Here is a 14,107-nt window from a genome sequence, read left to right on the forward strand (position 1 = left end):
GAGAGAGAGAGAGAGAGAGAGAGAGAGAGAGAGAGAGAGAGAGAGAGAGAGAGAGAGAGAGAGAGAGAGAGAACTGATCGATAAATACAGGACAAACCACGCTCCCAACCCTCAAGACTCACTCTCACTCTCTCTCTCTCTCCCTCCCTCTCTCTCTCTCTCTCTCTTTTACAACTACAAACCTACGCCTCCCACCCTTCCCACTCCACACCATTAATGCCACTACATCTGCGGACTGCGGGAGGGAAAGCTGAGGGAGAGGGGAGCAGCAGCAACTATGTCTGACAGGAGGAGGAGGACGGCTGGGGGAGATAAGCAATTTCTGCATTGATGTGCAGAGTTATATTTGACGTCAGGTATTTTCTTTACACTTACGGCTCTACCAGGCGCTACTTAAAACGTCGCAGACTTGCTATCTGAAGACCATCTTACACCAGCACACCTCATCTTGTTCCACTCACTTGGATATGATAACCCCACATAACTCATGAAGCATTACTCTCCCGAATAATTGGAAGAGATATTTTCAATCGAATTTTTAATGACACAAAAACTATCTGTACAAAATAAAACACGCGCAAAAGCGCCTCATTACAGCCACACACTTGAAGCGCCCCCTTTTTTTCCCACCAGCATACTATTTTCTTTTCTTTGTTTCATGGGAAAACGAATAACGCTTTATTTCTGTGTACCTTCCACAGATGTATACAAAGGGACATCGCTGAAAACATTATTAAGGACACGTTTGACAACGCAACCTTACTCCGCAACCGCTGACAAAAATTATATATATATATATATATATATATATATATATATATATATATATATATATGTATATATATTATATATATATATATATATATATATATATATATATATATATAAATATATATATATATATATATATATATATATATATATATATATATATATATAAAATCGAATGCTTTTCTCCGATATCTTAAGTTAGGTTATGTGAATAAATTACCAATTTTTGAGAGAGAGAGAGAGAGAGAGAGAGAGAGAGAGAGAGAGAGAGAGAGAGAGAGAGAGAGAGAGAGAGAGAGAGAGAGAGATTGTTCAAGTATTTATTAAGCCGAGAAAGGAGCTGCGACAGAATTTTTACAAACAATTCTGACTCTGACAATAGGTAAAAGAAGAAAATCCTGAACTAGCATTGTGGAAAAACTTGTCGAAATCAACCCATGAAAATGGAGAGGAAGAATTGCCTGACCCTCCTCCAGGTGAACTGCGGTCAGAATCATCACTATCACAGTTACGGAAAAATAAGATAACAAAAAAACAAAGTCAACTGCAGAAACCAATACTTTAATGTTTACCAAAAGCTAGTCCTTAACGCTGAAAACAAACCCAAAGAGTGAAGACATTGTGAAATAAACCATGGAACTTTTGAGACAAATGAATAAAAAAAAAAAAAGTTTGCCGATAAAAATAAGCTAGTACAGAGAGAAAATACAATTCTCCGTTGCTTCAGCTTAATGATAAAATGTTACTTGTCTTCAGTTTCCCCAGAGATCTAAGTCCTCACTTCTCGTAGAACAAAGAAGAAAGTCTCAATTATTCATTTTCATAGGGGCACTTCAGGGAGATCCTTCCTTTAATTTTATGTACTCAAGCAACTCAAAGAATTATGTAATTCGAATTAAATTCTGTACAAATCTTTTTTCTAAAACTTTAAGACGAACTGTTCCACTTCAATAGTAAACTTAACTTCTCAAATACCTGGCTGCACGTCCTTACTTCGACACAGTAACATAACGCCAACTCTAACATGAACTAGCTTTGCAACTCTTCTTATACTACAAAACGAATTTTTTTTCTTGGAAAATTCAAACGTCATTCAGTCTTCTTTTGGTCATGAAATAACGGGTTCATGTCCACTTCGAAAAAAAAAAACACTGTCAAAATAATAATGAGTAAATACAACACAGCAGAAATAGGCCATCATCTAAACATCTCTCGATAAAACAGCGAATTCGGGAGCGCTTCCACCACAACGTGAAGCAAACAATTTAGAGCGCGAAGGCAACTCGAAACTGTCATTCATAAGATAGCGGCCCTGCAAAGGCATGTGTTCATTTGATCCCACTCCTTTAATAAGAAACCCCGCAAACACACACACATACACATACACACTGCTGCTTCAGTATCATTTCCTCGTAGCTTCACTGCGTCACTGTTCATACAATGATCATGTGACAAACTTCAGACTCTTTAATAGCCATGTCCTCAGAGATACGGGTCCGAAAATCGACAAACATATCACAAACACTTCTGGAACGTTGATTCCAATGACTCACATTAACTAGGCAAAGACTTTCATTACATTCGTATTCTCTGACAAAGAATATGACATAACTTGATAAAATTGTAAAGGTAAAGCTGAAGTTACAAATACAACGAAGTAACTGCGGTAAAGATAAGCCTAAAACACGTATATGAAGACTTCCCTCAATTTTCAAGCACAATAAGGAAAAGTCTTTGTCCACCATCATCACTTCCAAACTTCATATGTCATCTTGGGATCTTTCAAGATACAGTATGTCACTTGCAAAGTATTTCAAAATAAAAACGCAAAAACAATCATGAAAACTGCAAAACAAAAAGCACAACAATAAAAATACAATGCATCAACGTACACTATTCTGTTTGTTCCGAAATCTCCGCGATGAGAACAATCTATTTTGTAGATGTTATAAAAAGAAATTGTAGCTGAGAGAAGTATGGACGGCGAGTGTGCGAAGGTGATTCAAACTTGCAGAAGGACAACTTCAACGAGGACCTGGATGACGAGGTAGACGTGCACTGCCCGTTCAACAATGAAGAAAAGCGGCCCTGAGGATTGAGTTCGAGTGCACGACGACGAGCGAGCTTTCTATACCTCGATCCAGTCCCCGCGCCGTCATACGAATGAGGGGCCCTCGCCTTTCCAGCTCTCGACAAACCCAGCACCCTCCACCGCCACCGCCGTCACCACCACCACCACTGCCTCCGCCTCCTCCCCAACCACTCCACTTCCCCTCCCCCACCATCCAACCCCCTTCTCCTCTTCTATCAAACTCCCTCCCAAATCAACCCTCCGTACCCTCCCACACCCCATTCTTCTACCCCTGTATCGACCATTTCTCTCTCCGCCCAAACTCTCATAATGACACCCCCTTCCAACCAAAACTAAAACCCCCTTTCCCCCTTAAACTCCACAAACACTATTATTAAAATCCTACAACTGAACTTTATTCTACCACATAATTAGGAGCATTCACGATGCTAAGTCCTCATCCTAAACACTGGCGTACCCTTGGCACGAAATTTACAATACAAAGAAAACAGCCAGAAACACAACAGAGAAAACTTCCAAACGACAAATTTCGATCCAGACCTATTCAAAGGTAGTCAGTAACCCCGTTGTCCCCTTCCCCTATAACGTCGTCGTCTTCACGGCAAAATCAATATTAAAAATGACCTCATACGAACGGGCTTTAGCCGTAGTTTCTCTCACTAAAAAGAAATAAACTACATCATACAGCGTCTATTAATTGAAAAACTTCTCACACATAAAAAGCTTTCAACTCTAAAAACCATTCATACGTTTTTATCTTATTAACAAAAGTATACCTGGCAGGCAGAGAGAGAGAGAGAGAGAGAGAGAGAGAGAGAGAGAGAGAGAGAGAGAGAGAGAGAGTTACTGGACAGTGATCTCTCCTTTTTAGCGTCGATTATACAGATTTATACATGCTAAATCAACTGTTTGTTAAACAGCCACGTGATGCAATTCTGGAGGTCTTGCAGACCGACGACTACACACGGAGCAACAACGTCAACTTTCACAGTCAAAGGACCCATATTATAATAGTGACAGTGCTGCATTAAATTCACATTAAAAATCCGCGTTCCATCAAGCAAAAACGGCCCACCGATTTCCATATTAAAGCATGAACTGTAAACATTAACACAGACCACTATACACTGTTCCAGATTCAGTTGTTTTGAAACGCACATCATGTAAAATGGTCCCTTGTTGAGGATGGGGAAATCGTCAGTCAAGCAAACGCCATGGCGTGCCCAAAAACTCCTAGGTTACCCAACACCAAGATGGGAGGATTATGACAGGGAGCGCTGCATTACGTTTTTACAAAGAAAATACTCAAGGAGGCAACATTTTTCCCCTCTCCACAACTAACCGCAGGACACACATCTACAATTCTATTGTGCTATCTCTGGGCTGAAATGAACATTAAGCAAAACTACAGCATCTTAATACCTTAAAATATGTTTGAAAGTTGGTAACCTTTCTTTAGTATAAAACCTTGGAGAGAGAGAGAGAGAGAGAGAGAGAGAGAGAGAGAGACTTTTGAACGTGCGATGCACTTGGTCCCACTAAATTTTTAAAAATTTGACATACTATAAAATGAACTATTAACTTGAGGAAAAAAGGGGGATGACAGACAGTGTAATAAGAGAGAGAGAGAGAGAGAGAGTTTGATCATAACATGAGCTAAGTCCCTCACCTGCTCTCAAAAAAAAAAAAAAAAAAAAAATTACAAAGGACAGTAAAATGAACTATCAAGAGAAAAACAAAGAGAGAGAGAGAGAGAGAGAGAGAGAGAGAGAGAGAGAGAGAGAGAGAGAGAGAGAGAGAGAGAGAGAGAGGTTTGATGAGGAAAGCGAGTACGCCAGCCCCAAGCGTCACCAATTATCGATTATTTCAGAGCCAAGCCGCAACGAAGAGGAAAACGACGAGCGCGCACCAAGGATGATCACCATCATCATCATCATCATCATCATTATTTTTAATGTTATTATTGTTACTGTCGTGTTCCCAGTGCCGCTACATTACTTCACCAGTAGGAACTACCTACTCGACGTCCCAAAAAATTACCTCAACTAAGTAAAAACTAAAGCAAAATGTAAAAAGCCCACACGCCCAAGAGAATAAAAAAAAGTAACGATAGGTTAAACCGAAAAAAAACAAGAATATCCTTAAACGGAAATATACTGCATAATGAAAAAATTAACGAAGATGAAGACTTCGTTGCAAAATTTACTTATCAAAATGTCTGGTGTTTTGGTATACAGTTACGCATATAGAATATAATTAAAATGGAACCTCTCATAAAATTATACAAGTAACTGTTGTACACTGGTACTTTCTAGAGAGAGAGAGAGAGAGAATGCAGGAATATTAAACGGAGAAGAGAACAAAAAGTATAAAAAGTGTTCAAAGAGAGCTAACCAACACTAAAGGAGAGTGCGAAAAAGGAAGAATGAAGGAATAATGTTGAAATGAAGGAAGAACTGAACCACAAACTAAACTAAGGCAAAGCAATGAGGCACAAGAGAAATTTCAAAACGTGTAAAAATGATTATGCTTTCTCCCTACTGACCTCACTTCCGTAAAAGAAAAGCCAAGTATTATGATGATGATGATGAGGATAAGAATAATAATAATGATGAAAATGATGATGATAATGAAAGGCCGACATTAAAGTACCCTAGCAGGAGAACAATGAAGGATCAAAGGGGGTGGACTAAAATAGATTTGGGGTGGATTATCATAATGAGTGAAGGGCGACGTAAGAAGAGGAAATTACGGAGACCTTCAGTAGAATGGCCACGCAAGGAGGAAATTACATTTAAAAATAGGCAGCATATTGATAAAATGAACTAAGCAGTCGAAGCCGGTATGTTGTGCAACTACACGAATACATAACATGACCAATTGGGAAACTTGAGCAACAGAATGTATGGAAATGTCAGTTCCTCTGCTGCCATGAAATAATGTTCGATGCAATACGGCCTGTAAGTAGATTTTAAGGTTCTCTCCAAACAATCCGTTTGCCTGCCAGGGTCTATATTACATATTTTTAGTAAACCTAGGAATTTCTCGGATTTTTCAACTTCTAAAAAAATTCTTAGGTCTAATACCCAAACACATACTAGTATCCAGAAGCCTGAAGATTATTTTCTAATTTTAATACCCAGCTGGAAGTCAAGGCAGACCCCTATAATAAAGTCCTTATTCTTACCAGTTGCGGGTCTTTATATTCCTCGACAAAAAGACCCCAACCCCTTTAACCAACACCGCCCCCCACCCCCCCGGCCTTCTTTTTATCAGGCCTGGCCTAAGTGATGGCATCGGGATGTCGTCCCATACTCCTTTATTGTAATACAGAGTTAACATACTATCAGCGTTAATTTTCCCAATATAGTCCTTTTTGGTTTCTGTCATTATGAACACGGAGTTTGTCATTAAGCATACGGTGAAGTTTATGTATGTATGTTTATATATAAATATATATACATATATATGTTTATGTATGTATACGGTGAAGTTTATATATTATATATATATATTATATATATATATATATATATATATATATATATATATATATATATATATATATATATATATATATATATATAATTACATATCGTAAATATATAATTGACGATAAAAGATTTAACTCGTATCTAATACAAGACATTTATAGCTACGGGCAATTCCAGCAACACTAACATCAAACTATGTAAGTTTCCACTACTGTGTAAAAATGTAAGGAAAAACACGATGTCTTCCATGGTAAATTAATTTTACCAAAAATTTAAATATAATTTTAGGGTTAGGAGACTGCAAGGAAAATTAAAAACTTTATCTACAAGAACGTGATATCAACTGTGCCTGATGCTAGTTAACCCAAAGCAACCAGCACAGGCAACATTAAAGTCATCAATGTTCGTCATCTTGCAGCCAGAGTTCACCGCCTTTGCGCGGGAAGCATAGCCTATCTAAAAAAGTTCCCAAGAGTAGACAATGTGTTCAATCTGCGCAACACAATCATTATCAACTAACTGAAGAGTAACCTTGCATAACATTCTAGGAAAGAATTTTTGTTTTCCAAAAATTCTGGCAATTGTTCTCTGAGCATAATGTTCTGAAAATTCTTTTATACGCTATGGATAGTATTAAGATTTTTAATTGGTTAAATGACTACTGATTACTCTCTGAAATGAGAAAAGTGCCTAGCAGCAACAGAAATGCTTCGGCCCGTGTGATAGCTTAAGCACCATTTTCCGAAATAACTTGAACAGCGTCTTAACCGCTGGTGATGGGATGCCATCCACTGTCTACGTCTAAACGTGAGTCTGATAACGGGAATAATATCCTATGCTGCTCTTTAAATTAATCTTTCAACAATGACATATGCACCGAAGCAGTGAGGGAGGGCGTTGGCAGCACTGTAGGCTAAAATAACACTTAACTTTTAAGAAAAGCCCAGTGAACTTTTGAGCACTAAATCCATTTCCATTTTTTTTGAATGGCTACTATTCGCTAATTATATTCTCTTTCAACTAAAAGTAAACCCTAAAGAACACATCTCTACTATCAATGACCCCAGGTAGGGAGAGGCTGCCAAGTAATTGTCAAATCTCATTCAGCGGTGATATAAATCAGCGAAGATACTCATTACCATATGTTATTAATAGCCATCCCCTATCTCACCATACTGTCAGGCGTCTTACAGTCTTCCAGTAAGTATAAGCAAATGTTCTCTCTCTCTCTCTCTCTCTCTCTCTCTCTCTCTCTCTCTCTCTCTCTCTCTCTCTCTCTAAATTGGCCAGAGGGTATAGCAACATTTACCTAAAATATAAAGTTACAAACAAAATTGCAAATAGAGTCGTGTGTTGTAATTTTTTATTATATCAACCATTACAAAATATTTTTCTTTTACATTTCAAACTACAAGCTTGAGCATTAAGATTATCTTCACGCCAGTTTTAAAATAGTAGTATCAAAGATTTATGGTATCCTCAATGCGCTATTTCACAAGTTAATAAGTCACTTGATTCCTCTTCAGCACTGCTTTATAGACTCATTTAAAATAGAAACCAAGTGAACGATCACACGAATCACTAAATAACTATATATCTAAAACAATATGGATGACTGCCAATAAATAAGGTTGAGGCTGTTGATTTGAATTATATATTTTTATAGTATACTTGACGTGGTTGTTGTTTAACAGTTGAACTTTTATGAAAATACCTACATGAACACAAGCAAGCACACCAACCCCCCCCCCCAAACCAAATGAGCCGTTTCCCGTAACACGTCGAGTAGAAATTTACGAATGAATAAAGTTAAAAAAAAAAAAATCCCAATGAATGTTGGAACACACGATAAATTAGTGCCATATTCACATCAAATTTAAAATGAGAAATGCATGTCAAGAATAGAACTACTGTGATTTTACAGCTTGAAAGCCGTCACGCGCATTCTTTCAAAATTAAGAGACTTGAGAACCGTTCGAATCTTTCTGGTCAGGTGATTTCCCTGTTTCTCAAGTTTCTCATTATTCATAACAAAAACAATTAAAAATGCGCCGAAGTTTTTTCGGTGCAATCGGGGTTTCTGCACAGCATATAATGCTGTATGAGTCGCGGCCCATGAAACTCAGCCACGGCCCGGTGGTGGCCTATCCTATAGCGTTGCCAGACGCACGATCATGGGTAACTTTAACCTCAAATAAAATTAAAACTACTGAGGCTAGAGGGCTGCAATTTGATATATTCGGTGATTGCAGGGTGGATGATCAACATAACAATTTGCAGCCCTCTAGCCTCAGTAGTTTATAAAATCTGAGGGTAGACAGAGAAAGTGCGGACGGACAGACAAAGCCATCTCAACCGTTTTCTTTTCCAGAAAACTAAAAAATCAGCCGACAACACTCATTCCTTCTAGAGCCTTTTTAATCACTCAAGAAATAGGCGGGTTATTCAAGTCAACCAATTCAGTGTTCGAAGCCTCAATGCTTATTATTTCATTTCCAGATAAGCATGAAGTGATAAGTTCTTTTGCTTTGACAAACTCTTCTCCACTGCACGCAACCTGAGTGATATATCATAACAGGATGGAATATTTTGAATTGAGAGAGGTAGCCCACGATGAATGAAAAGGACCACGATAAATACCTCCGTACGATATCAGTCATCAATGAGGCCTCTTGCCAATGCTACTAGAGACCAGCAGTGTGAGGGGAAAACTTGACAATATTTCTAAAATAGAAAATTTCGAACAAACGGAGAAATAAGAAAGTACTTTAAATTTAGTGGCCATTTCAACATTCTACAGCAACATTATGCCGGACAAAAATAGAAAGTTGTGGAAGGCAAAAGAAAAGGGCTAACTTTCGACACAGGAATAGTGACTTACACTAATCGCGCTGCTCGTCATCAAAATTCTACAAAGTAAAAAGAGTTCTGCTCTATTATATGAAGACGTGAAAGCGGTGGCGTAGAAACAGAGGGGAGGAGTAATGAAATAAAGTCGTACATAAAAGAAGATGAAAACGAAGAGATAGATGGAGAGGGGAACAATGAAACCTGATAATCTTGCATGAGGGGGTAAAAGGTCAGAAAAGGCAGAACTATACTGTAACAACTACAAGTTAGGGTTACGACAGTTACAGCGAAAACGAAAAATACTAACAAAATAAAAACCAAAAAACTATAAAACTATAAAACAAACTGTATACACACAAATATTTGTGGGAAACATGACACATGCATATGTACTTTCCTATCATACTTATTCAATATGGCGGTCAGCTTTAGGTGGATGGAATCGAGCAGCAAAAACAGGAGCCTTAAAGCTTTGTAAATATTATACAAAACTGCATAGCTGCTCACTGAAAAGACAAAACTTCTCAAGTGGAAGCAAAGACGGTGGGAGCTTTGTATGCATACAACCCAAAGGTCGATCGGCAAACCGGACATAAAACATGTAGGCATAAAACCTAAGATGTAAGTTTACAAAATAAGGAATATAAAAATGCGCAAACTTTAGGTAGGTGAAAAAAATTTTTTTTTATCCAGTATTCATGATTTTAAGAAAATATATAAAACTTACCACACACTAACAAACACTCACACACATTATATATATATATATATATATATATATATATATATATATATATATATATATATATATATATATATATATATATAATATAATATATATATATATATATATATATATATATATATATATATAAAATTTCTTAAATATAATGCTTAAAAACAAGATAAATGGAAAAATTTAGGATGAAGTTTCTGAAATACATAACATCTTGAGGGCTTTACTTCGAAGGTTTGCCACGAGCTGTTGGCTCAAATTAAAACATAAGTAAGTGTTTCAGAGTCATCACGTACTTGTGTTTTAATTTGAGCAACAGCTCATGGCAAACCTTGGAACTGATACTCTTCTTTCTGAGACTAGATTATCATTTGAATACGAACGCCAGAACACAGTACTGTTTGAACCAACATAAATGAACTTCTTGCTATCTAGCTCATCTTGCCAATATGCCACTTTTTCATGATGATGGTTTTTAGCGGAACTGAAATAATCATATGAATGCTTGTGTTTGCTCTGTTTACAATTCTTTTTTACTTCAAATACGAAATTTATGCGCCATTCTCTGGGATAACGCTCATATCTTTATGATATTCGGAAATAGCCAGCGTGTGTGTGTGTGTGTGTGTGTGTGTGTGTGTGTGTGTGTGTGAGAGAGAGAGAGAGAGAGAGAGAGAGAGAGAGAGAGAGAGAGAGAGAGAGAGAGAGAGAGAGAGAGAGAGAATGACGAACTCCTCTAAAAAATACATGCAAGAAAACATAAGTGGCGGCACACACTAAATATTTTTCCCTGCGTTGATCTTAAATCCTATTATACATCGATCTGTTAAGAACAAATTGAGAGCAAGATATGAAACGTTCCTTTTACCTCAGCATTTCAAGCCACAGATCAAGAAAACGGAAATTTAAATTCCATCAGTATCTGTATTAATTAAAAATTTTGCATCCACGCACTTCGATAGTGGGAAAGCGGCGCATATAATTATATATATAATATATATATATATATATATATATATATATATATATATATATATATATATATATATATATATATATATATATATATATATATATATATATATATATATATATATAATTTATATTTATAATATACACACACACAATATATATATATATATATATATATATATATATATATATATATATATATATATATATATAAAATAAAAAATTTAAAAACAGAATACGTGAGTGCACAAACCATCACACGAACAGGATTACGAAACCGTATGTTCTTGTCAAGTATAGAAAATTAATGACTACAAATCAAAACAAATTCCCACTCTAGGATGATAACCCAACAATTCACCGATCACTCAAGATCTGGGTTTTAATATACATAGTGAAGCAACCGACACACCATGCAACAAGCATTTAGTCAGCAAAAATTTTTTCTAAAAATGCTTCCTGCAATTCGCTCGTTCAACGCATTTAAGTGGACTCTCAGTGATCACCTCAGGAGCATTAGGTACCAGCTGCAACGTTGAAATATGTCATATATGGAGTACTTGTAAAGGACTGTACATACTATAAACCACTGTACCTACAAAAACGACAGAGATCATCATGTATGTATATCACATGACACAAGTATCTACAGTAACTAGGTCTACAGAGGCTGCAATATTCATCTGGTGCCTTGAAATAGATTTCTCCCACTGCCACTCACACGTGTTCGCCCAGTAATGATCAACGTAGTGGTCCGATGACGGCGCAGATGTTCGACCTGCGCCCAAGGTCTTGGCATGTTTAAGACGACAAATCTACGTAGATTTTTTTTGCGGTAATGTCAACTCCCAGAGTAGATACTGCTAAAAAATTAAATATCTTTGGAAGTACTCACAGCCACTAATGAACGTTACAAAACCTTCCTTGTTTTAAAAAGTTCATGGCATTTTTAATAATGCCTTATTTTGAGGACAACCCCTGAGGACCAATTTATCTGGCACTGTTTCGCATAGCGCCAAATGATAAGATGCCTCTTTTGTGTAAAGTACTTTTAGAAAAACAATGGTTAATCGTGTAACTTCAAAGGCAGACACATTCAACAATAAACACCTCGGATAAAAACCGAGCTTACTTTAACTACTACTTATCCAATTATTAAAGCTAATGCTAATTTGTAAATCTGCGTTAGTAGAACGAAAAAAACCCACTTCTTGTAGTCGACATAATATCCATAGTTATTAAAGTCGCCGTGTTGTGGAGAATAGTATTATTATTATAGAACAGAAAATCTATTCTTTTCTTAAGTGTATCTATTTACATTGCTTCCCAATACGCTCAAGACGACCACCAAAAATGACTGCTAACAGTTGCAACATCTGCATACTTAACTAACTGAATGTCAAGAAAACCAAAATCGGTTTTTGAAAACATGAAAACACAGTTCCCGACTACCACCCCTGCAACATGATAGGTCTGGTGCAAAAGAATCGTAACGAGAGTATATGGGTCACAGAGCTCACTTTGCTGCAATTGGAATTATATGATATTTTTCTTACTGTTGCATATTGCGTAAAACTTTGACCCCCCAAGGCTAGATTACACAAAATTCTACACAACAGAGTAATGACTTCATAATATCAATACACCAAGCTGCTGTAGTCTTGATGTTCTTGAAAACGTCTTGAAACTTTTTCGTACACATTCTCATGTGAAACTTTGGAACCCTTTTGTGGTCCCACCCTGGCACAAAGACCAGTTTCAACAAACCTGAATCTACAGTGTACTTCTGACCAATAGTTGAAGATTTTTCAATGACCCAACCATACCTCAACAATTTCTTCATCATTTCCCTTGGAAAGGTGTGTGGCGCCAAAATGAAGGTATTTAAAACCCCTTTACCCAAGGATATCTCATACTGTTTAACTGGAAATAATCCATGAGAAGAATAGAGAATTTAGGACAGACCACGCGCTGGGACCTGAGAGGCCATTCAGCGCTGAAACGGAAATAGTAAAAAGGCCTGAAAAGTGTAACAGGAAAAAACCCTCGCAGTTCCACTATGAATCAATTGCTGGGAGAAGGTGGAAGGTACGATGGAAGAGAGTATGAACGGAGGTACAGTAAAAAAAAAAGGAAATGGGTTGCGTCTTGGGGCTGACGACCCTCCCCCCACCCCCGAAATAATCCATTGGTTCTGGAGATACTGAAAATCTGAAAAGTTTGTGCCTGACACACAGACAATCAGATAAAAAAATTGTGGTTTGAATTCATTTCATATATATAAACTGAACTCTGTTACAACAAATTATTTTGGGCTGGAACTTCAAATTTTACATTCCTCACAACACCAGAAATATACACAATAGGCATTAAGAACCATTGGAATGAGCTCTCAAAAGATGAGTGAAGTGTGGCTGTACTAGCTAAAGCAGTATCACTGATTTTGCGGCAGCTGAAGGAAGTACCAAAAGAAATTTCATTCAAAATACTTTTCTGACAAGAGCTCTCCTACAAGTCTAGGCCGTCCAGATAATGAAAAAAGTATGCATTCAACAAACTCTGCACATATCTCTGAAAACGATGACTGTCTGGATTCTGTTACTGATCTTGAAGAAAAACTGAGTATAAGGAAGTGCACAGTAGGAAGTACTTGAAAGAAAAACTTGCCGCATTATTTGAAAACAGTGTATGCTTCAGATAAGCTACCATGGGATACGTAACTGGAGTGGGGAGTTTGAAAAGTACTGCGAAGACACTTCATGACCAGTATTACACTAAGTGTCGGACACAATGTCAAAAAGAAAACGTATTGTTGAAGGCAGCGGCAATTGCCCACGAGAATATCAAGAGTAAATATTTTTGATGGTGACAATCACCCAGCAGCAAAACCTTTAGAAGAAACCACTATGGAAAAGGTTAATGAAACGGCTCCTGAAATCAGAGGTTCTTTGTTTTTGGGATCTATCAAACCGGCCCCCCTCCAGAAGAAACAAAAAATTAAAAGACAAGAAATCACAATCCCGCATGAAGATCGCCTGCCAAAGTAAGTCCCTTTACGCAACTAATACTATTGAGTATTTACTTGAAAATAAAGCAACAAGGACTCCATCAACCTATGAAATGGTCAGCATTAAGATCCACCAGTCCTACCAAGAACACTGCAAGGAAAACATCAGTGACATGGCACTAGGA

The 14,107-nt window shown here is 37.1% G+C and overlaps 1 protein-coding gene across 50 annotated transcripts in view; it reads right to left on the reverse strand.

Moving 5' to 3' along the window:
* LOC136837228 (ELAV-like protein 2) overlaps positions 1–14,107 on the reverse strand; it is a 324,912-nt gene that overhangs the window by 143,884 nt on the left and 166,921 nt on the right. Inside the window, exon 1 of one of the 50 annotated variants that reach the window (XM_067101952.1) lies at positions 2,664–2,936. The exons of 47 other annotated variants lie outside the window; for them this stretch is intronic. The gene's annotated coding sequence lies outside the window, so the exon portion shown is untranslated. Of the gene's footprint in view, positions 1–2,663; positions 2,937–14,107 lie in introns of those variants that run through there. 2 more of the 50 variants (XM_067101925.1, XM_067101921.1) reach the window with 2 other exon arrangements.

Source organism: Macrobrachium rosenbergii, chromosome 58 (genome assembly GCF_040412425.1).
Source record: "Macrobrachium rosenbergii isolate ZJJX-2024 chromosome 58, ASM4041242v1, whole genome shotgun sequence".
Classification (NCBI taxonomy): Eukaryota; Metazoa; Arthropoda; class Malacostraca; order Decapoda; family Palaemonidae; genus Macrobrachium; species Macrobrachium rosenbergii.